This window comes from Labeo rohita, chromosome 2 (genome assembly GCF_022985175.1).
Source record: "Labeo rohita strain BAU-BD-2019 chromosome 2, IGBB_LRoh.1.0, whole genome shotgun sequence".
In the NCBI taxonomy this organism is placed as follows: domain Eukaryota; kingdom Metazoa; phylum Chordata; class Actinopteri; order Cypriniformes; family Cyprinidae; genus Labeo; species Labeo rohita.
The window spans coordinates 20,077,934-20,096,377 of record NC_066870.1 but is presented as its reverse complement, the minus strand read 5'-3'; the positions used below and the strand labels follow the sequence as shown (position 1 = coordinate 20,096,377).

Here is an 18,444-nt window from a genome sequence, read left to right as displayed (position 1 = left end):
GTGGAAAACAATAAAAGAAGCATTAGGATATAACATTAGCAAAGGGAAAGGCCTAGTTGTGTTTTATCATATTAACTGTAAACAGTTTTATCTGACAGAATTGAAGTGAGCTCCACATGAGAGTTATTTAAAGTTAGTGCAGATGTTATCTGTCAACACACATCCTCCTCTGATTAGCCGCTAGTCCCACAGGGCTTAAGCATTCTCTCTAGGCCCAGCATACGTGACACTACTCCATTTTTTTCTTTCAATCAAGCTGTGATTACAGCCTGGGAACTACAGACCACAAAGACCCCTCTCTAGCCAATCAACTGAAAACTCAAGTTTGAGTTTTCTCAAGTGAAAAAAAAAGAAGACGTGTAAACAGAAACACAGGTGCATAGATGCTCGCAAACACACCGAAAATTCATATTTCAAGAAAAAAGGTCATATTTAGTTGTTTAAATACCATCCCTAAATTCAGACAGATCAACAACAACAAAAAAGAACAAAAATTGTAGTATATTAAAAATATAACCTGAGACCACACTAATAATATGGTATTTAAAGTCTAATTTAAACCTGTAAATAATTAAGTGTTAGGACTAAAAAGCATACACTGCCGTTCAAAAGTTTGGGGTCAGTAAGATTTTTTAAGAAGTCTTTTCTGCTGTGTAATATTGTGAAATATTACTGCAATTTAAAAAAGTGGTTTTCTATTTTAATATACTTTTAAGCAGAGTTGTGATTCAAAGCTGAATTTTCAGCATCATTACTCCAGTCTTCAGTGCCAAATGATTCTTCAGAAATCATTCTAATATGCTGATTTATTACCATTCATTACAGGTTTTTTTTTTTTGGAACCTGTGATACTTTTTTAGGATTCTTTGATTAAAGGAGAAGTCCACTTCCAGAACAACAATTTACAAATAATTTACTCACTCCCTTGTCATTCAAGATGTTTCTGTATTCAGTCGTAAAGAAATTATGGATTTTGAGGAAAACATTTCAGGATTTTTCTTCATATAATGGACTTCAATTGTGCCCCCCGATTTTGAACTTCCAAAATGTAGTTTAAATGCAGCTTCAAAAGGCTCTAAACGATCCCAGCCGAGGAAGAAGGGTCTTATCTAGTTAAATGATCTGTCATTTTTTTCGAAAAATAAAAATTTGTATACTTTTTAAGCACAAAAGCTTGTGTAGCACAAGCTCTGGAATGCGCGATCTTGAATGATTTGTTCACTTTGAACGGATCTTTAATGTGTGTTCTGTACTGGAATTAGTTCACCTGTTTCAAGTCTTCCGGTTTTTCGAGTCGTTCGTTCATCTTTTCTGTTTCTTATAGCATTACAGTTTTGTATTGTTTGTAGTGTGATCAACGTTTGTGTGAGCAGTAGATGTGTTAGGGAAGTAACATTGAACATTTTAATTATATTTTGCTAAAATGAATGAAATGACTTAGAAAAAAAGATTTGTTCATTTTGCTGAACGAGACTCAAAGGTCCGAGTCGGTAAAATGATCCGAACTTCCCATCACTACTACGAATCACGTCTAAGTTCATCATCTGTGTACTCCGGCTCAAAAATGTAGAGAACGGCGAAAAACTCCATCTTATTTTCTCCTACAACTTCAGAATCGTCCGACATCGTTGTAGCTTTTTGTTTGTAAACAGCGTTTGACTTACTTGCACTTTGTTAGTCTTTGCACGTTCGCGTTCGGAACTATAGACCCAGTAAACACTGGGTCTATAGTTCCGCGTGACCTTTTGACGTGATTCAATAGTACGTAGTGTCGTACACGAGCTTTTGTGCTTAAAAAAAAAAAATGTACAAATTTTTATTTGACCAGTCGTTTTGCTAGATAAGACCCTTCTTCCTCGGCCGGGATTGTTTAGAGCCTTTTGAAGCTGCATTAAAAACTACAATTTGGAAGTTCAAAATCGGGGGGCCCAATGGAAGTCCATTATATGAAGAAAAATTCTGAAATGTTTTCCTCAAAAACCATAATTTCTTTACGACTGAAGACAGAAAGACATGAACATCTTGGATGACAAGGGGGTGAGTAAATTATTAATAAATTGTTGTTCTGGAAGTGGACTTCTCCGTTAATAAAACATTAAAAAGAACAGCATTTATTTAAAATACAAATCTTTTGTAACAATATACATGACCGTTCAAAGTTTGGGGTCAGTCCTTTTTTATTTCTTTGTTTGAAAGAAATTAATACTTTTATTCCGCAAAGATGTGCTATGAAAAGTGATATTTAAGACTTATATTGTTAGAAAAGATTTCTATTTTGAATAAATGCTGTTCTTTTTAACTTTTATTCACTGGTCGCACCGTACAGCCCTGATTAATTACTCACCCTCATGTCGTTCCAAACCCATAAGACCCTCATTCATCTTTGGAGCACAAATTAATGTATTTTGATGAAATCCGAGAGATCTCTGACCCTGCATAGACAGCAATGCAACTGGCATGTTCAAGGGCTAGAAAGGTAGTAAAGACAATGATAAAACAGTTGATCTGACATTGGTGGTTCAACCTTATTTTTACGAAGCTACAAGAATACTTTTGTGCACGAAGAAAACAAAAATAACAACTTTATTCAACAATTTCTTCTTATTGTCTTCTTCTTGTATGATCCTAAAGGGGTTGCTTTTATAATAATAACTGGCTGACTGTAATTTTTCATGATTTCATGCAACTTATATAAATAAAATGGCATGAAATATTGATTTGAGTTGAAATTATTTTAGTGTGTTGGAAGAAAGACTGGAGTGAAACACATTTCGTTGCCAGGGACAACAGGCAAATCTGCAGTTTAACGTTATTATGCACAAATATCTGATCGCAGAATGCCACAATTGGCTAATCAAAACCACTGTTCCATAGTGTCTGCATATCTGCATATGGTGGCTGGCCTGAAGAAACCATATGTTGAGTAATGCTGTTTATGCTCTCACATCAGTCTCTGCTTTTCAGCACGAGAAATCACAGAGTGGGGGAAGGAAAGGCATCTGTAACGCAATTTTAATGGAATCAAAAGGTTAGCAAGCTCTGGCTCATTATGTCACACATCGGGCAGTATGCAGAAATCCATTATGCATCAGCACATGAAAACGAGGAAATGCAAAGCAAAAGAAGAGATAAGGGAGGAGAAATGTCAGAAAGCTGAGCCGCAGGCTGCATCCTCCAGTCCGCCTGGGATACGTCAGAGTGTGTGAGTTTGTGTGCGCCAGCGTGTATGTATGTCTGCGTGTCTTTGGGAGAAAAGAAGCACATTCCCACCCACTCAATCCCATGATTCAACCGAGCCTGCACCAGGCGTGGGCTTGAGAGAGAGAAAAAGAGCGACAGAGAAAGAGCTCTCTTTCAGAGAAAGCGAGAGAGGAGAGACACAGAGAAGAGAGAGAACCAAGCAAAGCAGATGCAGTGAGAGAGAGTGTTTCTTTATCCACTCCTCACCACTATGTTGCAATGTTCCTTTCAGCTGGTGTTCAGGCACTGCTTTGAGGAGAAAGGCTGCTGGGTCGAGGATGGGGAGAGTTGGGCAGGTTTTGGCTCCTGATGGTTTCAGCTCATCAGGACATGTCTTAAGAGTATTATTTCGACTTGTCAGTGCATTTCTTTTTAAAATCTGGGTTAAACGGGATGAATAAAATGGTAAAATATTCAATACTCTTGTGACGGGATGTCAAAGACTGACACAGAAGAGAAGAAATTGTTTATAAAATCAAGTTTCAACCACTGTCACATGGATTATTTAAACAATGTCCTTACCACCTTTCTAGCCCTTGAACGTGTCAGTTGTGTTGCTGTCTATGCAGGGTCAGAAACCTCTTGGACTTCATCAGAAAAATCGTAATTTGTGTTTTAAAGATGACTGAAGGTCTTACAGGTTTGGAACGACATGAGGGTGAGTAAATAATGACAGAATTTTCATTTAAAGTGAACTATCACTTTAAATCCAAAACTTGGCCAACTGATTCACAACTATGAGTAATATGTGCATTGTGGTGCTCTATTAGGTTTTACAAGGCAATGGAGACATAAATGATGTAGTAAACCAGACTGATTCAGTTATTCAAGTGTGGGCTTGTTAAAACCACACTAAAATCCATGTTGTTAAACAGACTTGCAAGAGCACAAGATGACAGGATGACAGGTCTCTTCCTGACAGACTACAGGTGTAACATCAGTTCCAGTCAGGTGGTGCCTCTCACTGCCAGTCAGGTGTCCCCATAGATCACCGTAAGATCATTGCTCTTCACATTTTTTGTCAATCACCGCAAGCAAATCTGGATCAAAGGATCGGCCCCTGGGGCACAAATGTCACCCAACCCACCCATGATGCAGCATGACGCCCTCGATGTGAAACATATTTTCCTGCTATCATGATTCTGTGTAAGTATCTCTACTTGTTAAAAAGAAAATGGTTGGTTTTTGAGTCCAAAATCAACCACCAAGCTCTAAATGTGGGTTAATATATACACTACCAGTCAAAAGTTTTTGAACAGTAAGATTTTAAATGTTTTTTTAAAGAAATATCCTGAATTTATTTGATCCAAAATACAGCAAAAATGGTACAATTTTGAAATATTTTTACTGTTTTTGCTGTACTTTGGATCAAATAAATTCAGGATATTTCTTTAAAAAAACATTTAAAATCTTACTGTTCAAAAACTTTTGACTGTTAATATATATATATGTAGGAACTGCTACATAATGCATGTTTTAGATTTATAAAAAAGTAATAAAATAAAATAAAATACTGCAGTCTTGGAGCGTGTGCGGCTTATGCCTTGTTTGTAATTCTTCCATAATTGCAAATGATGAAAATCAAACACTCACTGTTCAAGGACAGTACATACTGATGACAACTCCCACAGGTTATATGAGGGAGTGGGAAAATGTCTTGCCAGTATTTCTCAAGCACATGCAGCTGGTATTAGCCATTGCATTCCCCATGAAATGTTTTCTTCAGGCCATGACTGTTTCATTAATGTGCTTCTCTATCTCTCACATACACACAGACACAGACAAAGAAGGGAAAAAGGAAACAAGCAAACAAATATCAAACGGGCGCCCTCTTCACATTTCCCCGATGCAAATGTCCTCTGTTAATGTTTAGTGCCTTGAGTTGAATGACTTGGGGGAACATAAAAGTTCATGCAATTTGCATAAACAGATGCAAACTGCACTGTAAGACCGTAAAGTCCTGTGGGAAATCTAACATAGGGCTGATGGAATGAGATGTACACGAGTGTCTTGTTTTAATTTTACTGAGAATGATTTTTGAGACTGTTCAAGATCGTTTGGCTAACTCTACATCTGTGACAACCATGTTGCAAAAAGGTAAATGTAAAGAGAGAATCACCCAAAAAATTCATACTAAGTTACCCAGCTTTTTCTTCAACACGGAAGTAAGCCTATGGGTGAAACTTCTGGTTCATTAGGGAAATATTGAAAAGAATTACAAGATAATACATTAAACTAATATTGTAAGACCACCAATTTGCAATATCAAGCAGCAAAATTAGCTGTTTTGAACAGCTAAAAATAGCTGGATGCAGATGAGACCGGAAGCCAGTCCCATTACGGTAAGAAAAAGGTTGATATTGCATCTCTAACAGTAATTGGTACCATGGACAGCTCCCACATTCACACAGACATCAGACTCCAACTTCAGCACCCTGGTCAGCTCCCCCAATATACACAAGGTGGCCTGCTCTGTGCTGCTGTAGCTCCGCACCCTACCCAGTCCATGTTCGGCGCACTTTCCTCCACAGGGTGCTAAAATGCCACCCTCCGTTTAATCCACCAGTAACAGTGTTGTGAAACGCCCTCATCAGTTTCCACTTTCACACTTACAAAAAGGCTCTGCTCTCTTCTCGTTGGGGAGGAACTGCTGTTTTAATTCCTTTTGTAATTTCTAATTTGTCTCTGAATGCGTTATTCAGCAATGCTTTCAAATCTGATGCCAATGAGGTCTGTATAAGCCTTTGAACTGGTAATTCTAGTCACTAGGAAGAGCTTTGTTTTGTGTGGAGACTTAATTGAAGGTTCTTCTGAATGATGGAAAAGAGGGAACAATCTAATTAAGTTTTCAGAGTGTTTTTATTTTACACTGGACCATTGTTCTGGACAGTTGAAAAGCAGACTAGTGAAGCTCATATTTTGTTAAAGAACTTGTATAAATAATTCAGCAAAAGCCCTTTTATTATCTGAGCTGTAAAGTTGTACATATCAGCCTTTTAAAGTGGGAACACTTGGCTACTTCACACGTTACCTGGTTTACTGACATAATAATGTCTCTTATGCTAAAATATTTGCATATAAAGCAATATAAAGCAAGTTACTTTCTGTAAATGACTGACATGGAAGACACTGTTGAATAAAGTCATTATTTTTGCTTTCTTTACACACAAAAATAGGGTTTCTACAGGTTTTATGAGGGTAAATGTAAGACTTTTTAAATACCTTTTTAAGACCAATTAAAGAGCATGTAAAAGCAAAAAAAAAAAAAAAAATCGAAGGGAAAACAATACAGCAATATGTTCTCTATAGTTCAAGTTTTACTTTTACATTCAAATTAGCAGCAATTCAGTGTCTAGCAATTGCTTGTTTTCAGTTTCCCCTTTTTTCCTTGCTTCTCCTTCAGTAAAAGTGCTGCGCACATTTTACTTTCACTTTCAAATTAGTGGCGATTCTGCATCAAGCAGTTGTTTGTTTTTGTAGTTCATTTGAGTTTTCCCTCTTTTCTTCACTTTCCTTCTGTTTTAAGTACCTTGTAAAAGCATTGTGCGCATTTTATTTTCACTTTAAAATTAGCGGCATTAACGTAAAATAAACTTTTATTAACAAAGCTAATAAAAACACACCATGTTATATGCCTAATATAAAATAATAATTCACACAAAGTTTAAGTAGGTATGCAAAACTGAAAATCAGTAAACATTGTGTAACCAAATAAATAAGAAATAGAACATTTATTAGAAAAACGAATAAAGCTTGGAAGCACGGCATAAACCTTGATGTAATATTAAAATATGTAAAAAAATAATAATAATACACAGTTTAAAAAAAAAACAGCAAACACTGTGGAACCAAATAAATATAAAACTTCACTATCACCGTAGATAAAGGGTAGAAGTCAACAGGCTTTTCAAGCCATATGAATTTAACACTTGCTGATCTGAATTCACAGAAAAGCGATTTAAGACTTTTTTAAGACCTGCGGAAACCCTGAAAAAATATTCTCATAACTTCACTAAATTACAGTTGAACCACTGATGTCACATGGACTATTTTATCGATGTCTTTGCTACCTTTCTGGGCCTTGAACATGGTAGTTGCATTGCTGTCTATGCAGGGTCAGAAAGCTCTTGGATTTCATCAAAAATATCTTAATTTGTGTTCTGAAGATGAACGAAGGTCTTATGGCTTTGGAACGACATAAGGGTGATTAATGAATTAATGACAGAATTTTCATTTTTGGGTAAACTATCCCTTTAACATTGAAAATATGTGCCCTAATCTAAAGTGTAAAGTGTCTAGAGGTTTTCTCTGTAAGTGATGCAAAAAACTGTAAGCTTATATTTGGCAAATAAAGCTTCTGATTCTGAAAAAAAGGAGGTGTTCACAGCGCTCGTGCTTCACATGTGAGCACTGAATCAGTGACGCTAGTAACTACTAGCTTGACTCACACGTGTGTTTGTAGGTCAGAGTTAATGGTGGGGAAAGGAAGCCTCTGCTGTACAACTGTTTCTCATTGAGGTTTCATTGAGTGCGCAACCATTTTTCATTCGAGGGGATATTTCTGGTGCTGTGTAGCAAAGGATCCGACATGAGATGCTAAAATACAGGATATTCTTAGACAGTACCATGTTAATATGAAGTGAACACACACAATTAAAAATCGAACAATGCGAGTGAATCATCACAAGACAAAATCTTCCGTTAAGATGCGTATGGCAGGAAGGAAACTCATTTGGTCTGTTACAAAACCTAGTGCTCGCTACCTACTGCCTACATACACAGCTGCCGTCTATGACAGAATCCAAACTGAAATAGATCTTCATAAGTGACTGGTTTGGAACACTCTACATAGGCAGTAACTCTGTGCGTCATACATGTAGTGCTCCTCATGCAAACCGTGAGAGATTTTACGCACAATTTATATCAATACGGGTGATGACAGAGGAACAACATTCACAAATATACACACACTATCACTCAAAAGTTTGGGTCAGTAAGATATTAAAGGGTTAGTTCACCTAAAAATGAAAATTCTGTCATTAATAACACCCTCATGTCGTTCCAAACCTGTAAGACTTTCATTCATCCTTGGAACACAAATTAAGATGCAAACACAAATTTCTTGGGCGCAAAGAAAACAAAAATAACAACTTAATTCAACAATTTCTTCTGCTTTCGTGAATGCTTATCGAAGACTGACATGGAAGTGAAGAAAATGTTGAATAAAGTTGTTATTTTTGTTTTCTCTGTGCACAAAACATATTCTCTTAGCTTCATAACATTGTGGTCGAACCACTGATGTCACATGGACTATTTTAATGATGTTCTTATGTCCTTTCTGGGCCTTGAACCTTTCAGTTGTATTGCTGTCTGTGCAAGGTTAGAAAGCTCTTAGATTTCATCAAAATTATCTTAATTTGTGTTTAAAAGAGAACAAAGGTCTAACTCATGTTTGGGACAACATGAGGGTGAGTAATTAATGATGGAATTTTAATTTTTTGGGTAAACTATCCCTTTAAAATTTTAAAAGAAATCTTGTAACAAAAAAAAAAAATAACAGATCATCTCGCTAGACAAGACCCTTCTTTCTCAGCTGGGATCGTTTACAACCGCATTTGGGATCGTTTAAGCCACATTTAAACTGTATTTTGGAAGTTCAAACTCGGGACACTATATCAGTCTATTATATGGAGAAAAATGCTAAAATGATTTCCTCAAAAAAAAAAAAAATTTCTTTACGACTGAAAAAAGAAAAACATGAACATCTTGGATGACAAGGGGGTGAGTACATTATATGGGAATCTTTATTTTGGAAGTGGACTTCTTTAATAATAATAATAATAAAAGATACAGTAAAACAGCATTAATGTGAAATATTATAACTATGTAAAATAACTGTGTCTACTGGAATATATAATTTAAATATAATTTATTCCTACAAGAAAAGGCAGAATTTTCAGCAATCATTTTGCCAGTCTTCAGTGTCACATGATCCTTCAGAAATCCTTCTAATATGAAACATTTCTTATTTTTATCAATGTTGAAAACAGTGCTGCTTAATATTTTAGTGGAAATTGTGACATTCTTTGATGAACAGAAAGTCCAGAAGAACAGAATTAAAAATTTTAAATAAAAATCTTTTGTATGTCTTTACTGTCATTTTTAATCAATGTAATATGTAATGCATCCTTGCTGAATAAAAGTTTATTTAAATGATCTATAAGTTATGTATATATGATGCTATATAAATTACATATATATATAGCAAGGTATAACAATTCATTTGTCTACCTGGAGGCAGCTGACTGGGTTTTGTAGTTATTCTGTGCTGAGAGCATGTTGAATAACCACTGCCTGAAGAGAAATATAAGCATGAAGATATCTATAATAACCATTAAGTGTATCAACAGCATATCCTGGAGTTACATGCACTATGTACACTTCATAATGTCATCCTCTCAGAATCAGCAAGAAATACTAATCACCATCTAGTGGATATTTACATAAGACAAGCATGCATATGAAATTAAAAAAAAGTAAATCAAAAACTAAAAAGAGACAAGAAAAAATGATGAAAGCCAATGACAGCACATGTTATTTCTAAATTTGAGTGTACAGTGATTTTCTTCTTCAAGAGTTGGAATCAATAATGATTGAATCATCTGTCATTTTGATGCAGCAGTGGGATTTGTACTACAATGCGTCATCTGTACTCAGTGTAAGCATCATATCCCCATTAGTGCATTGCTGCCGTTTTAGAAATGAGGGTCACCAATGTGTCTCGCTTCCATTATCGCTTGTGTGTGATTCAGGTAGTGTCACTAACAAAAACTGGCAAAAAATCCCTAATTTTCTTCAGCTTTTTCAGCTCATGCTCTCATCAGATAAAGCCGTTTTAAATGGGGAGCAGAGCATGGGAAAAGAGGGGAAATATGGAGATATTAAACTGAAAATTTAATGAGCAGAGCTCTCGCCATGGGCAACACAGAGCCACCATTCGGAGAAAGTGCATCTCCCACCACGTGCTTCACCTTCTGCTGTGACATGCTCGCTGGTGCCAAAAACGGCTCGTTTCACTCTCGCTCACAAAAGACGGGCAACAGCACGCATGAACGGCAAAACATGGCCTATTTTTTAGAAAATGCCCAGCAACTTCAGGCAGCTCTATCCCTGGACTTAGGGATGCTTTATTTATGGAGTACTTTCTCTTTATCCTTTATGAGAGTCTACCATCTCTCCAAAATCTATATCAAACATCCCAGTCTTAGAGAAATGGCATTATATCTTATTCAGGTCAGTACTAAATAAACAATAATATGCATTTTGTGTGATCCCTCTTATTTTGGTAAAAATAAAAAGGGGGTGTAAACTTTTGACCTCAACTGTAAAACCATACTGGAAAATGTGGAAAAGTAGTCACGTTGGAAAGGTCACGCGTGATTTCCTCAAAGGCCTTTTCTCAAAATTTATTTTCGACTGAAGAAAGAAAAACATGAACATCTTGGATGACATGATGATGAAAATGATGAAAAATGATTGAAGAATGAGTAGAAGCCTGTCAGTTAAATCCTACTATATTTACCATGAAGTCTTTAGAAATCAGTTTGGACTACTATGTATATGTTACATCACCTAATTAATATTCATGAGTCAAGTTGGCGATGTTAAAACTAAGCCCCACCCACATTTTACATTCCTATTCCCTTGCTTGTAGCTGTTTATCTTAGTTGTATAATGTATAGTAACCTAAAAGAAAAGAACAATACTTATTTCAGATCAAGAAAACAGTAAAATGTTAGTCCTTTGTTCTCCCTCAGGGACATAAAAATGTATTAATTAATTTGAAAGTGTAAATAAAAAAATGTGGCGTCATATCTTCCCTGGTTCATGGCTGTCACCTCACAGTCAATGGACGTCATTCTAGATTAGTCATCAAGTACTGCTCTTCAGATCGACTTATACTCAGACGTTGCTGTGGACTAAATGATGTTTTAGATGCCGCATTTATTCTAAAGTGTTCTTGTCATTACGCGTCACACTGTGTGGGATTATAATGTTTATTAAAATATATGGATGAGCTAGACAATTGATGGCTGTAAGTTTAACAGCCGCTCATTTCCAATGTTCTTTTTTAACACAGGGTACATGCTGTTACAACCGCGCTGAAAATACAAATTCAGAAGGAATGATTCATGCGCTCTTCCATTTTTCAACATCTATTCCCATAGAATTCAAAACCACTTTAGAACAGAAAAATTGAAAGTGAAATTGAAGTGTTTAAAATCAAATCACATCTTATCAAACACTGCAGACCCACTATGCAGTGGAATGATTGTTTTGCTTGCGTTATGGCAGCTGTAGATTGAACATTCATGCAGCACATGAGTGTGATTAAATTAGGCCGTGTCACCGCCTCCATTTAACTGGTGTTCCTGTGTAGCAAACAGCTCTGGCCTAATGAAAGCAGCCGGGCTGCAGTACTCCAGAAGCCCTTATCAGTGTGTGTCAGATTAGTCCTCTACAGAGCACTCCTAGATAACTTAACAGCCATGACTCTCTTCCAGTGAACCTGCAGACTGTGTGGAGCACAGGAGCCACAGTATCAGATGATAGTCCTGTGCAGGACAGTTAATCCAAGTACACTGCTGATTCACAGGAGTCACAGCCATGGAAGAAACTCCAGGGTTGCTCAAGGTTCCTCCATACTCAATATAACTGCACCTGCTATTTTTCTGAAAGCACTTCTTTTAGCTGCTAGACTTCAACTATGCCAACTGGAGGTCATTTGTGAACACCTGGATTGTCAGAATAGTTTGTTGTCGGTTTCCAGTAAAAAAGACTGGTACAATAGTCCTGATTAGGGGTGGGCGATATACCGGTAGACATGATTAACCGGTAGAAATGTTCTCAAGCAGAAGAGACTATTGTCTCTATCGCGGTTACACGCTGAAATGACTGTGCTGTGCTACGTGGTCACGAAAACGTACATTGTTTGCACGTTTTTAAATATAAAACAAGAGACTGTAAGCTGTTCAAATGCAAGCAGCAGCAAAAGAGCTGAAAAAAGCATTTCGCTATATGCACACGCTGTCCGAGATTGTTTCTGAGCTGTTAGAGAGGTGCATGCTCATGAAGATGATGCTCATAGAGCATTGGAATATTTAATTGGAATCGTTATTTTTGCAGCTTTATAGGCCTTGAATGGTTAAATACACACATTTGTATGTGTCAAAATGTCTGTCTTTGCTAGTATCCTCATAAACGCAGTAATTAATGCCTTAAGTGAAAGCAAACAGCTGAGAAAGAAAACACACGTGTAACAGTATATTGGATCCGGGCAGCTCATAAAGTGACAGCAGTCTAATATTCCTGGTGTCTCTTATTCATGTTAATCAAACAACAAAAGAGAGAAAACCTCTCACTACACTTGACTAAATCACTGTGTAACTTTCATTTAGACAGTGAAGAAAATGCAGTGTATTCATACATTTGATTACTTAATACAATGTATGCAGCATTTCTTATTTTTTGTTCTACTGTAGTTTTTTTTTTGTTCTATTACTTGTAATAAGTTTCTTATTCTTATTTAATCACTGACTGTTTACTTGTCTTCACTGAGCATGTTTTTTTTTTAAAGGAGAAGTTTACTTCCAGAACAAAAATGTACAAAAAATTTATTCACCCCTTTGTCATCCAAGATGTTCATGTCTTTCTTTCTTCAGTCGTAGGAAATTAGATTCTTTGAGTTTTTGAGTTTTGAGAATTTCTGATTAGTTTGTCATGCAATTTTACACGTGTCTTAGCAGTGTGTGGACATGACCACCCTAAAACAAAAATTCATTTACTTTTTTTAACACCCAAAAGAGCTAAACAGTCTTAATTATCAAGTCATTTTGATTTTTTTTTTAGCAACATGACGTCATACTGTCAGACTGTCTCGAATTAAAGGCCAGGACACACCAAGTCGGCTCTCGTCGGGCCGTCCGTCAGGCTAGTTTGTTTGGTGTATTCCACACGGCTCTTGTTGACCTCACGTCGGTGGGAGTTTGCTGCATCAGGGAAAGTGAGAACTCTGATTGGATGCCTAGTTTCACAAACGAGTCGATGCTGGACAATTGAAGCGAAAGTGAAGAAAACAAGTAAGTAAATGAAGGCAGCACAGACAGAAGACCGTTCTAATGTTATGTGATCTTACCCAAGCATTCCAGTATGCGAATATTATCATAACAACATGAGCTGCTTAAAATGAAGAAAGTTATTAACATAACTGATATTCAAAATGGTAAAGAAGTAAACTTTGTTTACGTTTCGTATATCTGCGTTTATCTTGTATATGTTTGTTTCGGTTTCTCCTTTTGAATGGCGAATATATACTATTAAAAGCTGTTAATATAGACAGGTACAGTTTTATGCAAAAGTTTGGGAACCCCTTGCAGAAAATGTGAATAATTATAAAAATAAGAGCGATCATACAAAATGCATGTTATAGAAAAATCCTCCAGGTCCTGCAGATTCTTCATTTTTCCAGCATCTTTTGCATAATTGAACCCTTTCTAGCAGTGACTGTATGGTTTTGAGATCCATCTTTTCACACTGAGGACAACTGAGGGACTCAAACACAACTATTAAAAAAGTTTAAAACATTCACTAATGCTCCAGAAGGAAACACGATTCATTTAGAACCGGGGGTGAAAACTTTTGAACAGGATGTCCAAATTTTTCTTATTTTGTTGAAGCATAATTTTTTTCCATTTAGAACTGCCCGGAAGCAACAAAAGATACTTGCATGTTTCCAGGAAGACAAATTTAGTAAACGTAAATGTAAGTAAATGTTTTTTTTACCCCCCAGGAACCTTTTTTCGAGCAGCTGTAGCAACCACGATGTCTCATAAGCAATGCAGGTGTTTTGTACTTGGATGTAAGAGTGAACATAAGAGTCTTCATTTTCTCCCGACAACAGAGTCACTGAGGACGCAGTAGATTAGTTTTGTTTTTGATGGTAACGCGTCACCGAATACACAAAAATATGTAGGAGAGGGGTGGAGTGACCAGTAGCTCATTATCATTTAAAAAGAGATGTACTGAAATGGGTTACTGTGAACAGAGCTGTTTTTGACAAGCAAAAAAGGGTGTTGTTTTACATGACCATTGAGAAATTTAACCAAAGTATATTGCAGACATTTTTCAAAGACCCTAAAGAATCATAGCAACTTGTGGAAAACGGGTACTAAATGTCCCCGTTAAGAGCAGCAGAATATCGACCAAAAATCAGGTGAAAGCCTAATCGTCCTGTCTTGATCTATTAAACAGACTGTGTTTTGACAAGAGATGAGTGTATGTGAGCGTAGGTGTGTGTACTGCCCCATCTGTCTGTGGCTTATCACGGACAACTTTGTGTCCTTCCATGTTATCCACAATATCACACCATTCAACAGAGAGTCGCCTATTAAACAACGTCCCATCTAATTAAATTATTCTGCATATTACAATCAGGTCAAGAATGAGGTTAATCTGAATGATACCAGACAAACAGCATTAGCAAACCAGGCGGATATCCACAAAGCTCATAATGCAACACAATATTTGGAGAACACATGAAATCATACTCACACTCAACAGTTCCTCATTTTCGACTGATGTATTCCAGTGCACACAGGAATCCTTTTGTTACAAAACTCCACACCAACCTGACGAGGATAAAGAGAAACAGAACTGAGGTTATTAAATTTAGCAAGAGCACCAACAGGGACATTCACAAAGCCAGAAAATATACTGCTACCTAATTTGAGCAAGAGAAGAAGAAAACGGGAAAGGCTTTATGGTTCTCATTAGAAGTAGGTGCGTGTTTATTATCCGAGATGAAGACAGAAAGAGAGGGTTGAAGGCAAAGGCACTTCAAACACATGGGGTGAGAGAGAACGAGCAGAGGGTTCGTGCTGACACATTCTTTAAAGGCTCGCAGACAAAAGATAGGCTTGTAAACAAACACGACTTAACAAATATAAAGTGCATTTACAGACAGGTACATGTTGCCCTTGGAAATACGCATGGGAAATATTCAATTAAGCATGATCCAGACCACCCAGAATTTCTAAAAGCAGTGCAGTTCAAGTGATCTAGTCCATCAAGCAACAATTGGGTATTTGAAATCAGAGTTTGGGATTTACAATTTTATTTGTTAAACTCCCAAACCATCATGACTTCAAAAATATATAAGGGCTTTAGATGGATTGAACTGAGTGTAAAATTAGTGTTTAATTTAATTTTTTCCCGTCACATATTTCAGGAAAGATAATAAAATGTGTCAATTGTGTCAATTTGTATGGATTACACTCGTGATGAAACATTTCTGGATTGACCGTATATTAATAATCACTATGTTTGTCAGTGTTGCCAAGTCTGCAGTTTTCCAGCAGAAACCGGGCTACTTTAACACTGTTGCTGGGGGTTGTTTTTCATGTCCTCGGGTTGAAGTGACCCCAAAAACGTGATATTTATCCCCTGGAATGCGAATTTTACCTGGGGAATCCCACCAAAAATGTCTATTTTACCCTGCCATATGTGATTTTTAACCGCATTGCGATTGGGCTTGTTTTGAGTAGCAATTGGACAGGTGTTATGAAAACCTGGCAACCCTGATTTTTGTCTTTAATCGTTAAAACATTGCAAACAACGTAATTTGTTACTGAATCATTCATTCAAGAGATTTGTTCAAAAATCCTGATTCATTCAATAATAAAACAAGTAAAGAATTTACAAGTGAATCATTAAATCATTCATTCAAGCAATTTTTTAACTAATTAATTTAGATTAATTAAACATTTTTGAATAGACTGCAGCAATTAATATTTTGTCACAGCCTCGAGTAAACTACATGTTATTTTGACATGATCAGAAATCATGTTTCTTCATTGTGTATTCTAATTAATCTCAAACTGCATTTGGGTTATTTTGATTAAGTTAAAAAAACAACAACAACAGCAACAACAAAATACAGCTAACTAACACAGTAAAAACACGGTAACATAAGAAAAACATGATTTTTGGAAATTTTAAAAACCAGTTATCTGTTTTTGCCAAAAATTATAATAATTTGTGTAAAATAAAATTCAATTATTAAGATTCATGAAGTATAGCTTTCATAAATTTTATTCCATTAGCAAAATGTTTTACGTATAAACCTCACTAAAATGTTTGTTTGTTTTTTTTGTTTTGTTTTTTTTTAGTTACATCCTAAATATCTTGGATCATTTTGCTTTAAGTAAATTTATCCTCTTTTATAGATATTTAGATATTTTACAGGAAAACAAGACAAAACACTGCTTAAGAAAATGATTTTCATGTTTTATAATATCAGTGAAAGTTTTGAATTTTGAACTTAAAGTTTTAACATTTTTAACATTTTCAGAAAACAAAAATTGCACAAAAGCCTACATCTACAAAACAAAAGTTTATTTTTATATTAATAAAATTTGTAAAACTATACAATTTTTCAAAAAAACAAAAAAACAACAACAACAAAAACACACCAGCTAAAACTATCTACAAAAATAAATAAATAAATAAATCTGTCTATCTGAATTAAATTCAGAAAAGTAACACTAAACCAAAATGTTTAAGGACTATCAATGCAATTCTGCCTTGAAACAACTGTAATGGAATGTGATGTTCTTTCCACCAAATTATAATCAAGCAAACCACAGATTTTTGTTGCCATGGAGAACACAAAGGCTTTTGCTTCTCATCTCTGGCAAGTTTCAAATCAAACCAGCCTTCAAACTAAAAATTCTTCACGGCACTTCAAGGATAGCACTCTGTCATGTCATTTAACTGAGACTCCAAAGAGCCCTTTATGAGCTCCATGGGGAGATATCAGATCAATATTATGATTTCACCCCAACATTTGCATATTGAACTCTTTATGAGATCCTCCACAGCAGCAGTCGTCAAAGCATTAGAGAGAGCCATGGATGTATCATGAGATAACACACACACACACACACACACACACACACACACACACACAATCAAATGAGTGTTTGTATGATTAAGCGGGCTCTTCCTGAGCCTCCGGATGCAGCTCAAGACAAGCTGTTTCCTCTGCATCATTATTCACACAGACGAGCATCATTGGCTTTGATCATTAGATGTTATCTTTGATGAAACTCCGTAACACAAACGGGTAAACTGTCGGCTGAGCGTGAGACGTAATGAGTGGGAAGCGCTGTGTTGATTTCCCAGCTGAACTGAATTTATGGAGGTTTTCTGCCCTGTACCCTCTCTATAGATCCCATAGGTGAGCCAGAGTTATTATAGAAAGAACACTTCCTCTTAAAGTGATACATACACGGATTAAGTCCTTAAACAACCTCTCAGTTGAACGACTATCGCTGTGTACTTGATACTTTCAAGGCTGAACCTTAAGAAACTCAACAACATCCTCATCCATGTTCCTCTAAAGTGAAAGTTCACCTCTCCCTCGAGTTGAACTAAACTTGTATGAATTTTTTTCAGCTGCTGAATACAAAAGAAGATATTTTGAAGTAGGGCTGTCGCGATTTGTCGATTCTAATCGATTACTTGATTAAAAAAAAAAAAAAATCCTCGATTTCATACTGGCCTGCGTCCAAGTGGAAGTGGCGCATTTCACGGACGAGAATCCATGAAATGCATTATTAGACTGTTTTCTAAGGCTGCATGATATATTAAAAATCATAATTAAGCATATTTGTACATTCACAAACGCTATGATTCAGTTAAATATATGCCATGCAGGTTTAATACATGTGCTTTCATTATTTGTATGCGTGTATGTTACGTACCTACCTCTCACAGCAGTTCCTTTCACAGTATGCTGTTCCACACTAACTTATTTACATGTGTGGGGCGTCTCAAACTCCATCTCTGCATGTTGTTGTGAGTTTGGGTTTATTACAACATTCATCTGGGAACGCAACATGCGCTATTTCATCAGATTTGTAAGATAAATCGTTTATAAACCTATGCAAACACAGGAGAATACATCATCGCGATTTCAAAATAAAAGTTTAACCCTCTGACACGGTTTTATGTCCACATGTTCATTAAATTACAATGGCTATAGCATTTCTGTCGTAAAGTTATGGCCAAATATTAAAGATTAAGTAAACTTTTTAATTAAATGATGTTTAGTCAATATTAAACAAAGATTAGATCGCGCAGTAA

At 36.1% G+C, this 18,444-nt stretch overlaps 1 protein-coding gene across 2 annotated transcripts in view; it reads right to left on the bottom strand.

The window, feature by feature from the left end:
• dlgap1a (discs, large (Drosophila) homolog-associated protein 1a) overlaps positions 1-18,444 on the bottom strand; it is a 129,074-nt gene that overhangs the window by 70,308 nt on the left and 40,322 nt on the right. For both annotated transcript variants that reach the window (XM_051131005.1, XM_051131013.1), the window contains exon 2: positions 14,851-14,927. The gene's annotated coding sequence lies outside the window, so the exon portion shown is untranslated. The remainder of the gene's footprint in view (positions 1-14,850; positions 14,928-18,444) is intronic.